Below are 12,435 nucleotides of genomic sequence, written 5' to 3' on the forward strand. Positions count from 1 at the left end.
AAATAAATATTTTATACCTCGAAAAAATAAACTATTTAGGGACAGGGCAGGAGAGGGAAAGTCAACGAAGAAGCTGTAAGCCAGTCACATTTCACAATGCTTCCTATGTTCTTAGCAAAATTTAGTGTAACATCCTGAGTGTGTCTCATTTTACACCTTAGTCAACTGTAAGGGTATACATATTTATCACCTCTTCTAAGGAACTCTTCTGTTTAGAAGAACATCCTTATCAAGAGGAGTCACCCTAAATTTCAAGCTATTTTCACCATCATTATTAACACATAGTATAGATACTGCAGATACTGAAGGTATCTATATATATATTTTTTTGCCCATAGGTAATTGAATGTGAGTAGATTTTACCACCTCCATATCGTTTCAGTTTCAGTTTTAATAGATCATTCTGAGAAATCTTTGTGAACTAATATAGCATTTTAGGCTGTTTTGCTTTTAATCATCATGAAAAGGCATCATTTCATGGGGTGGAACAAAGGAAAAAGATTTTCTTCATATAAACTGTACTAATTTTATAATATACAAACAGGAATTGCATTATCCTGGCAAACAGAAAGCCACTTCTCAGAAAGGACAGTTAAGACGGCTTTTAAAATAGTGTAGTGATCACTCCTCTTACAAATAGATATTTCTGAATATTAGCTCTCATAATATGTGACCTAACAGGCAAAATGAAATGTGAAGTTACATATTGTGATTTTTTTTTTAATGAAGCTGAAACACTTACGCCAAACTTAAACATACGCCAACTCCCTTCACAGTATTTTTTTCTTTCTTTTTTTTCTTTTTTAACTGAAAACCTCTTAATGAAGAAGCAAGGTTTTTGGAGGAGTAGGAATGGCATGAAATTATAGGTTACCTGGTATAAGCAAAAGGGTTCTTGACTTGGAGGCAAAAAGATGGCATCGAAACTGGTTTGTCCACTTCTGACCTGGGTGTTCTTGGTTAAAACACACTTCCTTCACCTGTGAAATACAGATAAAAACATCTGACTCCCAGCACTGGGTAGGAGGGTTGGGTGGGGCTGTGGGGAGTTGGATTATAAACATGAATAGATGGTAAGAGGACTTGTCCATTTATAATAGGCATTCAGAATTTGAATGTTCATCACTTTCCTTTTCCTATGTAAACTTTACCAAAGAAAGGTAGAAATATCCAAGTCTATACTTTTGAAAGGCCTCAGTATCCACATCCTGCTAGAGTCTAAAGAGTGAACTTAAAATTGTAAAGGTTGTTGCTCTCTACTTGTATTGTTTGAAAACCTTTTAAAGAGAATTACACAATTAAAGTACTTCCGAGCAGTTTAAGTACAATGAAAGGAATTTACCACTAAGAGTGCAGTTGATCTAAATAAAATCAACTTCCCTTTCCTCTTAGCATTTTTCACTCCTATTTAATTTTTAGCCTAGCTTTCATCATTGTTTAAAATGGTCCTCCTTATTTGTTTGTTTTGTGGTCAGTTGCTCAGTCATGTCCTATTGTTTGTGACCCTGTGTACTATATCCCGCCAGGCTCCTCCGGGATTTTCCCAGCAAGAATACTGGAGTGGGTTGCCATTTCCTCCTCCCAGGGATCTTCCTGACCCAGGGATCGAACAAATGTCTCTTGCATTGAAGTCAGACTGCCACCTGGGAAGCCCCATTTGTTTGTTTATTCTTTTATTATCTAAATCTCCATCTTTGAACTCAAGTCCCCTGAGGGCAGTGATCTTGTCTTACTTGCTCAAACCAGACTTCAGGGGAGCTTACAAGAGTGCTGGGTGTTCACAGTGGGTGTTCAGGAAATATTTCTTTTTGAATCAATGGATAACAGAGGAATAGATTCAATAAGATGAAAGTAGAATGGGATAAACTGAGTCATCAGGGCCTTGAAGGGTATTTGATGGAGTAGAGGCTATAAGGAGGCAACTAAGGACTTCCCTGGTGGTTCAATAGTTAAGATTCTGTGCTCCCACTGCAGGGAGCTCTGGTTTGATCCCTGGTCGGGGAAGATTCACATGCCATGAGATAAGACCAAAAATAAACAAAAAAGCAAGGTCAGTTCACTTACGAAATGTTAAGAACTATCACTCTTGACAGAAATATAATCTCAAACCTACTATGAAGCTAGAGGGTAAATCAACTGACACAGTGATGACTATTCTCTCTATGGAGATTATTGGTTATTTGCCCACATAGCTCACTTGGTAAAGAATCTGCCTGCACCGTGGGAGAACCCCGGTTCAATTCCTGAGTCAGGAAGTTCCCCTGGAGAAGGGATAGGCTACTCACTCCAGTTTTCTTGGGTTTCCCTGGTGGCTCAGATGGTAAAGAATCGGCCTGCAATGCGGGAGACCTGGGTTCGATCCCTGAGTCAGGAAGATCCCCTGGAGGAGGGCATGGCAACCCACTCCAGTATTCTTGCCTAGTGAATCCCCATGGACCGAGGAGCCTGGCAGGCTACAATCCATGGGGTCATAAACAGTTGGACATGACTGACCGACTAAGCACACACGTGACTAAGGTAAAGGTTATGATCATATGGACTGTTAAAGCATCTAATTGAAAGTGAAAATAGCACAGTCCATACAATTCTCCAGGGAATTCCCACAAGGGAAGCCTGCTCTAATTGAATAAAGTTAAATTTTAGTTTTTTTCTGCTTTTTTTGTTAACAGCTTTATTGGGATATAATTCATGCTTTAAAGTGCACATTCAATCAGTTTGGTTCAGTCGCTCAGTTGATAGTTTTTAGTCTGCTCACAAAGCTGTGCAACAATCACCACAATCAAGTTTAGAACATTTTCATCATCCCAAAAGAAGTCCTATAACCTTTAGCAGTCACTCACAACACACCCCACCCTATACTCTCTAGACCTAGGCAACCATTAATTTACTTTCTTTGTAGTTTTGTCTATTCAAGGTATTTCACATACACAGAATCATATGATATGGGGCCTTTTGTGACTTGTTGCTTTCATATAGTGTGTTTTTAAGGTTTATTCACATTGCATCATGTATCAGTATTTCATTTCTTTTTATGGCCTAATAATGTTCCATCTTATAAATACACGACATTTGATTTATCCATTCATCAGTTAATGGACATTTTTTTTCTACTTTTTACCTGTTATAAATAATGCTGCCCTGATCATCCATGGACAAGTTTTTGTTTGGACATGTTTTTCAGTTCTCTTTGGTATATACCTAGGAGAATTGCTGGTCATATGGTAACTCTATCTTTAACCTTTTGAGGAACTGTCAGACTGTTTTGCAAAATGACTTCTTTAGTTTACATTCCTACCACCAATGCCTAAGGGTTACAATTTTTCTATATCCTTGACAACACACCATTATCTGTCTTCTTGATTGTTGCCATCCTGACGGGTATGAAATCGTATTTCATTGTGGTTTTGATCTGCATTTTTCTGATACTTAATGATGTTGAATATTTTTCCATGTGCTTACTGGCCATTTGCATGTCTTATTTGCAGAAATATCTATTTAGCTCCTTTGCCCATTTTAAAATTGGGCTATTTCTGTTTTTATTATTCAATTTTTTTAAAGTATAGTTGATTTACAATGTTGTGCCAATCTCTGCTGTATAGCAAACTGACTCAGTTTTTGTACATATATGCATTCTTTTTTAATGTTCTTTTCTATTACAGGCTATCCTATTATTCAGTTTTAAGAATTCTTTATATATTTCAGATATTAGTCCTTATCAGATAAATGTTTTGCAACATTCTCTCCCATTCTATGGGGCGTTTTTTTCACCTTCTCGAGAGTGTGCTTTGAAGTACAAAAGTTTAATTTTAATGAAGAACAATTTATTTTTGTTGCTGTTCTTGTGCTTGTCGGTGTCATATCTAAGAAACCATTGCTAATCCAAGTTCATGAAGATATATCCTTTCCTTTAAGAGTTTTATGGTTTTAGTTTTTACATTTAAGTCTATGATCCATTTTAAGGTAATTGGAATATATGTTGTGAAGTTTAGAACCCAAGTTCATTATTTTGCCATGTGGATAGCCAGTTGTTCCAGCACCATTTGTTGAAGGCTATTTTTTCCCCATTGAACTGTTTTCGTACTCTTGATGGAAATCAACTGATCACACATGTGAGGGTTTATGTCTAGACTCTGAATTCTACTCCACTGAACTATATGTCTACCTTATACATGCACCACCCAGCCTTGATTACTGCAGTCTTGTAGTGAGTTTTGAAAAGGGGAAGCATAACTGCTCCACCTCTGTTTTTCTTTGCCAAGATTGGTTTGGCTATTCTGGGTTCCTTAAATCTTCAAATGAATTTTAGGAACAACTTGTCCATTTCTGCAAACTGTACAGTTGGGATTTCGATAGTGATTTTGTTGAGTCTATAGATCAAATTCAATCCATGAACATGGATTTCCATTTACTTATTTAGATCTTTACAATTATCTTTTAACAATATTTTATAGTTTTCAGAGTATAAGAACAGCTTTCCTTCTGTTAAATTTACTCCTAAGTATTTTACTCTTTTTAATGCTAATGGAATCTTTGTCTCAATTGATTTTTTAATATTCTTTACTGTCTGTCAATCATTTTTAAAATATTTTATTTTATTTATTTGGCTGTGCCAGGTCTTGGCATATGGTATCTAGTTCCCTGACCAGGGGCCTGACCCAGGCTCCCTGCATTGAGAGCACAGAGTCTTTGCTTCTGGACTACCAGAGAAGTCCCAAAAAGACAACTGATTTTTGAATACTGACTTTGTATCCAGCAAACTTGCTAAACTTACATAGCAAGTGCAAACGTATATAGCAAAAAGGATTAGTTCTAATGCATTTTTAGTGGAATCCTTAAAATTCTCTATATATACAATGCTATCATTTGCAAATAGAGACATTTTTCATCCTTCTTTTCAACCTGGATACCCTTTATTTAATTTTCTTGCCAAATTGCTTGGGTAGCATCTCCAGGACAAGGTTGAATACAAGTGATTCTAATGGAAATCTTTGTCTTCTTACTCATGTTAGTGGGAAAATATCAGTCTTTTCTGTTTAAAAATGACATTGATTCTGGATTTTTCATAGATGCCTTTGGCAGGTTGAGGAAGCTCCCTTCTATTCCTACTTTGTTCAGTGTTTGCTAGAATTCTGTTGAGCATTTCTGTGTTTATATTTAGGGGTCCATAGGCTTCTTTTCTTGTGATGTCCTTGGTGAATTATTTTTTAAAATAATATAGCAAAAAAATCCACAAGAGTATTAGGTCTTCTCTCTGCCTCAGCTACCTATCCTTAGCTACTCACTGTTACTAGTTTATATGACTGATTTACATATATATATATATATATATATATGTAATATTACTGGCTTTTAAAACATAAATCTTTCTGCATTCTTTAGAATTTATATTTTTATAAATAATTTTTAAAATTATAATCTGATACTCTGAGTATTCAGTTCAGTTCAGTCACTCAGTCGTGTCCGACTCTTTGTGACCCCATGAACTGCAGCATGCCAGGCCTCCCTGTCCATCACCAACTCCCGGAGTTTACCCAAACTCATGTCCATTGAGTCAGTGATGCTATCCAACCATCTCGTCCTCTGTCGTCCCCTTCTCCTCTGAGTATATGACACAATATATTCTCTACCAGGTTGTAATAATATAATGATTTAAATTTCTGTATCAAAAAAGCCCAAACAAACCTTTCAAGCTTAAATTCCACTTCTAGAAGTATAACTTGTACAAGTGATGCTCTCTGAGTCTCATCACTCGGAGAGCCTACCTGTGGCTTTGTCCTGAGGACTGACTGAGACAGTGTTTGTCAGAAGGCTTGGGATGGTGTAGACTTAATCATATTATTGACATTTCACAAACTGCATATCACAGTACCCCTTTAAACAGAAAGCGGCTCTGCTGCATGTTAGATTGGCATATGACTTTTAAAAAATCCTGTTTTATAAAACTGAGTACTTCTGTATGTAATCTGTTTTTCAGAAGTTTTCTTTCAGTTCTTAAGTCCTTTTCTTTGGCCTAGATTCTGTAATTTGTTTCCTATTTTGGAAACTTGGAAAGTACCATGCAAATAAAGATATAGCCTTGCTAGTTAAAAATAAAATACTTAGTGTTTGCTGGTGAAGGAAAATATGATGCTATGTAGGTAAAACTGCATGATGAAAATCAGATTCACTTTTCATAAGAACATTTCTGGAGAACTTTAGACTTGAAAAAGCAAGAGCCAAATGTTCCTCCCAAACGATAGTTTAAAACTCTCACTGAAGTCAGAAGTAATTCTGAGGGTAGAATTTAAGCCAAGGGTTTTGAAAGCTGGGAGAAAGGGGGAAAAAAAAAAAAGCATGCATAAATTTCCAAATCTTCTCAAAGTACTTAGATGGGAGGCAATTTGCAGCTAAGATTTTGAGAAATGTTTTTTTCCACTAGTGGGATACTATATTAGTAACACCTTGATACAATTTATTTTATCTTCCACAGAATGCTAATCACGGTAGAATTTTGTTAAATAACCATTTAAGGGAAAAAAAAGTACCGGTAGGACAATACCAGTTGGAATATGGGAATCCCCCAGGCTCCTCTTTCCATAGAATTCTCCAGGCATGAATACTGGAGTTCCATTCCCTTCTCCAGGGGATCTTCTCAACCCAGGGACAAACCTGGGTCTCCTGCATTGCAGTCAGATTCTTTACTGTCTGAGCCTCCAGGGAAGCCCCAATATGTAACAAGGAGTTGTTAAGGATTCCTTTACATAGAGTTTCTTTAATGCATTTTAGAAATTAAATACATCATTATGACACGGAGATGAACCTTTCTATTTCTTCTATTGCACTGAATTACATTTGTACTCAATATTCACTGATAGCTTACTTAAAAATTATCTTTTTTTTCCCTGCAGTCATTTCACAAGGTTTCTCCTTTAATTCCCATTTGTTGACATAGTGACAATTAAATTTTTTTAATTAATTAAAATAAAAAATATCAACATACTGACATAATGACGATTTTTAAAGTGACAATGTACAACTCTCATTATGATGTTCATGGGGATTCTCCACTGTCTTTGATAGCTGTCTTTGACAGAGCTAGGTATTTCACGAGATGGTAATTGTCTGGTATCTTTCACTATTTGTCAGTGGTTGTTGAGTAGACTGTTTCCAAAGTTGATCTTCTTGGTCCTTAGTCTATTTTGGACAAGGGTGCTAGCCACAAAGGTCATATCTGCAAGCTGATACTTATCATTACACTATCTCTGACACAAAACAACACAGATACAAAGAATAAACCCTTTTGAGTAGGCTTTCTTTGAAAAACTTATAAAGGTCATTTATGCCCCAGGTTAATAGTAACTCAGGCCAGGGGAGAAAATGTAGGGGTCTTTTTCTGCCCTATTGATTTGCTATAAAACCATACTCAAATTTTTACAAATAAATGTGCCAATCCAAATAAATACAATAAACTTATTTAAAGATAATGCTTGCCATTTAATTATCTATGTAATTACCTGATTTGATCTGTGCAACAAATCTCTAAGGCAGAGAGTCTTAGTCCATCTAAGAGAAAAGAAAATTGAGCATTGTCATGGGTGGTAGAATTTCCTAAAGACACAGCATTTACTGAGTACTTACTATGTCCCCAGTTATTTCATGTAATATCTCAAATAGTTTTCAAAATAGTTGTAAGCCATAGGTTTTACATTCCTCATTTGCACATAAGGAAAGGATAGCTTGCCCAAAGTTAGCTAGCTGGCTAGTGGTGGAGGTAAGACTCAATGACAGAGTTAGTCCACAGCTTTTTTCCTTTCTAACCCAGCTGTTTTGCTAATTATGACTCTTCAACATTGATTCAACATGGAATAAAAAACCACAATATATGATATACAACAAAGCGGAACATTTAGAAAATCAAAACTCAAATACATTCTTTATACACAGGTAACTGTGGCTTAGCTGGTAAGGAATCCATCTGGAGTGCGGGAGACCTGGGTTTGATCCCTGGGTTGGGAAGATCCCCTGGAGAAGGGAAAGGCTACCCACTCCAGTATTCTGACCTGGAGAATTCCATGGACTGTATAGTCCACGGGGTTGCAGAGATGGACATGACTGAGCGACTTTCACTTTCACTTTCCACAATTCAGTACAGTTCAGTCGCTCAGTTGTGTCTGACTCTTTGCGACTCCATGGACTGCAGCATGCCAGGCTTCCCTGTCCATCACCAACTCCCGGAGCTTACTGAAACTCATGTCCATTGAGTCAGTGATGCCATCCAACCATCTCATTCTCTGTCAGCTCCTTCTCCTCCCTCCTTCAATCTTTCCCAGCATCAGGGTCTTTTCCAGTGACTCAGTTCTTTGTTTGCATCAGGAGGCCAATGGAGTTGCAAAGAGTTGGACAGGATTGAGCAACGTTCACAACTAGAATTTTACAAATCATATAGTGTGTCACTTTTTGTGTAGTTTTTTTTTCTTCTTTTCTTTTTAAAGTATTTACTTACTTGACTGTGTGAGGTCTTAGTTGTGGCATGTGGGATCTTTAGTTGCAGCATGTGGCATCTAGTTTCCTGACCAGGGATCAAACCTGTATTGGAGCGTGGAGGCTTAGCCAGTGGACCACCAGGGAAGTCCCTGTATAGATAGTGTTTACTTGCCTTATCTTGTTTATATTATAAAAAGAAAATTATACGACTTGTACACATTCTTCTTACCAAAGGTATATCTGATTCCATTTGCATATCACTTCATTAGAGTAAATGGTTTATAATTTTTCTTCTTTCACTTTCTTGAAGTGCTGCATATGTTAAGCTTTGTTTTGTGTGAAAGCATGCTAAGTCACTTTAGTCATGTCTGGGACTCTTTGTGACCCTTTGGACTGTAGCCTGCCAGGCCCCTTGTCCATGGGATTCTCCACCAGGCAAGAATACTGGAGTGGTTGCCATGCCCTCCTCAAGCTTTGCTTTCAGTTCAGTTCGGTTCAGTCACTCATTCAGACCTAAAAAGAAAGAAAAAAGAAATCAAATTCTCAGGGCCAAAGAATCCTATTTAAAATCAAACACAATTGGAAAGCAAAGGGTAAATATTTATTTTTGTTTCTCAAGTTCACCTTCCTGAAGCCTGCTCTATGACTCACTTTCAGTGATCTCTTTATTTCTTTTAATTCTAGAATCAATTTTCCTTATAGACTTGCATAGTGTTTAAGGAAAATAAACTTTTTCAATCTCATATACATTTTATTAACCTTAACTAGCACACAGTAGAAAATGAAACGGGTACTTTCATTAAAAAGGGAGGCATCAGGATGAATGAAAACCACGAGTTAAGAGACTTTTGTGAAGTAAAAGGCTTTCAATTTCTAACAAGTTATCAGGAAGATTTTCTTAGGCTCACAGCCACTCCACAATCTGGTCACATCAAGCCCTGTTTTACATCCTTAAAGGCTCTTGTTGGCCATCTACAGCAGGTTTCTTAACCTTTTTGGACATGTGAATCTTTTAGAAATTAAATAATAATAATGACATTGCCATATCTGAATGGGTATGATAAAGAAATGAATTAACATCAATCTGGATAAAATCATCTCTATGTTTAGCTATTTTAACACTGATTATTGAAGCATTAAAGACAGTTTGATATGCTTCACAAGAATTTTCATGAGATGAAGGCATTTTATGCATTTATTAAATAAAAAATAACAGTGATAAAAATGAACACTACTATAGCAACTATGTTACAGGTATCTTTCTATGTGCTTTCAACAGAACTAACACTTTGAATCGTCATGACAACCCTATGAATTAGCTGCTATTCTCTATTTTACAGGCAAGGAAACTGAGGTATTGGTAGGTTAAATAGCTTGTCTCAGGTTCTACAGTTGGAACCCATGCAATGTGGCACTAGAACCAGTATTCTCCATCATGGGGCTGCCTAGTAAAATTTTCAGTGTCCTGGTGTGTCTCATTAATATGAGTTGGTGTAACTTAACCTAAGAATGAAAGCAATGTTGAAACGTCTGTTATGTTTAAACCACCAGAGCAAAACAAGATCCCTTCACAAATGTGCTCATCTCGTTGCCATTATTTGTCTCATGTATCTACTGGATATATACTGGTGCTGTGCTGTGCAGTGGTTAGTATTTCAGTCGACCCCATGGACTGCAGCCTGCCAGGTTCCTCTGTACATGGGGATTCTCCAGGCAAGAATACTGGAGTGGGTTGCCATGCCCTCCTCCAGGGGGATATATACTGAAGCCCCCAAACTTATTCTTCTTAATATTTAAATTTTTCATTTATTGTTTTTAACCAAGGAACTATATGTCATTGCTCCCTTTAATGTGAAACTCCTGAAGAAAGGTTACATCTAACTCCTACAACAAAGATTCTCAAATTTTGATTCGTGGACAATGTGCATCAGAATCCCTGAGCAGTCTTCTTAGAAATGCCTATTCCTGGGCTCCAGCACAGATTTACTCATTCAGCATCTTAGGGAGTGGAACCCACCAACTTGTGAGGACCACCTTTTTACCAGGTTGTTCTAGTTACCCTGCCTAGGTTGTCTACCCCCGCTTCTACATGCACCACCTGGAGTTCCCCTGAATACAAGATGCTCTTTCACACCTCAGAGCCTGAACATGCTGTTTCCTGTGCTTCTTATGCTTCCTCCTCTTACTGTCTTCTGAACTCCCACTCCACTAAGATTTAGTTCAAAAGTCATCTTTGCAAGGTTTCCCTGGGCCCATCAGGCAAGAGTTAGGTGCTTCTTCCTCTGTACCCCAATGCCATTAAACTCATGCCTCCACCCTAAAATTACCCTGCAACTGGTCTGTGTACTCTTGTTATCTGGGGCATCCCCTGAAGTCTCTGTACTACCCATCTTTGTAAAGCACGAAAGATGATATCTGACATGGAGTGGTAGGGACTCTGAACTTGCTGCTTGAATGGACTCAATGTTACCAGATGATTGGGATTAAGTCCTGACAGTTCTGCAGTTCTTAATTCTACTGAGATGGTATTATCATATACATCACTTCTTTTAGAAAATAATTTTCTCTTTTTTTTTTAGAAAATAATTTTCTAGCAGTTGGGAAAAAGAAAACACTTTGATCATTTTTTTCTTGTTGCACATTTATTCCCTTTCATCCTCCCCTTTTAAAATGTTTTATATTTTGAAAAAAAAAAATATGTGTGCTTCTACAAAATTCAAAGGTTCCAAGATAAGCCACCTCTTCACCTATATCCTCCAACAGTTGAGTTGCTTATAGCGAAGCAGTCATTATTAGTTTCTCGTGTATCCTTCCAGAACCCTTTTAGATACATACAGGCAAATAAGTATTATTTACCTATCATTATTTTGCACCTTGTTTTTTTAAACTTTGTGATCCTTCCATATAATTACATAAAAAGCACCCTCTGCTTATTAATAAATGCATGCTATTTTATTCTACGAATATATATATATATTTAATAAATAAGACACCTCTTGATTGACATTTAGATTGTTATGGTATTCTCTACCATCACTAATGCTACACTATGAAAGTGAAAGTGAAATTCACTCAGTTGTGTTCGACTGTTTGCGACCCCACGGATGAGTCCATGGAATTCTCCAGAATTCTCCTGGAATTCTCCAGGCCACAATACTGGAGTAGGTAGCCTTTCCCTTCTCCAGGGGATCTTCCCAACCCAGGGATCGAACCCAGGTCTCCCACATTGCAGGCAGATTCTTTACCAGCTGAGCCACAAGGGAAGACCAATGCTACACTATATGTACAGGTAATTTCACAAATGTGAGTGTATTCATAGGACAGATTTCTAGAAACAGAGTTGTAGGATTAATAGGTAGAGATAAGTTTTATCAAAATGGTTTTCATAAAGATTACCAGGTGGTGCTAGTGGTAAAGAACCCGCCTGCCAATGAAGGTTAGACATGACATGTCTGTTTGATTCCTGGGTTGGGAAGATCCTCTGGAGAAGGGAATGGCAATCCACTCTAGTATTCTTGCCTGGAGAATCCCACGGACAGAGGAACCTGGTGGGATACAGTTCATAGGGTCGCACAGAGTCGGATGTGACTGAAGTGACTAAGCACAGCATACCCACTTCCACTCCACTAGCAACAGATGAGAATGCCTGTTTCTTTACATCCTGCCAATAGCGTTTTCTTTCCTGGTGGTGGTGGTGGTTTAGTCGCTAAGTTGTATCCGACTCTTGCAGCCCCACGGACTGTAGCCTGCCAGGCTCCTCTATCCATGGGATTCTCCAGGCAAGAATACTGAAGTGGGTTGCCAAGATCTCCAGGAGATCTTCCTGACCCAGGAATTAAACCTGGGTCTCCTGCATTGCAGGTAGATTCTTTACTGACTGAGCTATGAGGGAAGCTAAAATGGAGAGTAAAGGAAACACTTCAAGTAAGTGTAGGCGCACCTACTGGCCTAACTCAAGAGTAAGAATTGTTT

The 12,435-nt window shown here is 37.7% G+C and overlaps 1 long non-coding RNA gene across 1 annotated transcript; it reads right to left on the reverse strand.

The window, feature by feature from the left end:
* Positions 1 to 882: 882 nt before the first annotated feature.
* LOC133071760 (uncharacterized) lies at positions 883 to 8,964 on the reverse strand. Its single transcript, XR_009696520.1, has 3 exons — positions 8,693 to 8,964; positions 7,494 to 7,542; positions 883 to 980 (listed from the first exon to the last, which is right to left on the reverse strand). It is a non-coding gene; the product is annotated as an uncharacterized LOC133071760 (long non-coding RNA).
* Positions 8,965 to 12,435: the final 3,471 nt, after the last annotated feature.

This window comes from Dama dama, chromosome 17 (genome assembly GCF_033118175.1).
Source record: "Dama dama isolate Ldn47 chromosome 17, ASM3311817v1, whole genome shotgun sequence".
Taxonomy (NCBI): domain Eukaryota; kingdom Metazoa; phylum Chordata; class Mammalia; order Artiodactyla; family Cervidae; genus Dama; species Dama dama.